Source organism: Triticum dicoccoides, chromosome 1B, assembly GCF_002162155.2.
Source record: "Triticum dicoccoides isolate Atlit2015 ecotype Zavitan chromosome 1B, WEW_v2.0, whole genome shotgun sequence".
NCBI classification, from domain to species: Eukaryota; Viridiplantae; Streptophyta; class Magnoliopsida; order Poales; family Poaceae; genus Triticum; species Triticum dicoccoides.
Window position 1 is genome coordinate 157,674,802 of NC_041381.1, and position 635 is coordinate 157,675,436.

Here is a 635-nt window from a genome sequence, read left to right on the forward strand (position 1 = left end):
AAACAAGCCCATGGGCTTGTGGTGCCTCTCGGCCTCGGTCGCCCCTCTTTAAATCACCTCCCCGTCCCGCTTCTTTACTCCTCACCGTCGCCGATACCTTCCAGAGAGAGCTCCTCCCTCCACCACCACCTCCTCCCATCCTCCCTCGCCCTGAGCACGCTCCTCCCCTCCTGCAAACCCTCCCACGAGAAGCCCTCGTGCCGGCGAGTATGGAACAGCATCCGGTGCTGCGGGACGCCACCTCCCCTGTGCTGCGCCTCCTCCGCCGCCTGTGCGCGGCCGCGCCTGGGGCCGACGAGTTCGTCGCCTTGCTCTGGCGCATCTGGCGCTGGTTGTGCGCTCGCCGGCATGGCGCGGCTCCGGCGACAGTCGGTGTGACCCTCCCGCTCGACGGCTGCAGCCAGGCCGCGCTCGGCGTCGACGAGGACGAAGGCGGTTCCTCCATCAAGAACCGGGTCACCGACGACGACGACGACGGCGGCGGCTCCATCAAGAACCGGCTCACCGAGGACGACGGCGGTTCCTCCATCAAGAACCGGGTCACCGACTACGACGACGACGAAGACGACGGCGGCGGCTCCATCAAGAACCGGGCCACCGACGACGACGGCGGTTCCTCCATCAAGAACCGGGTC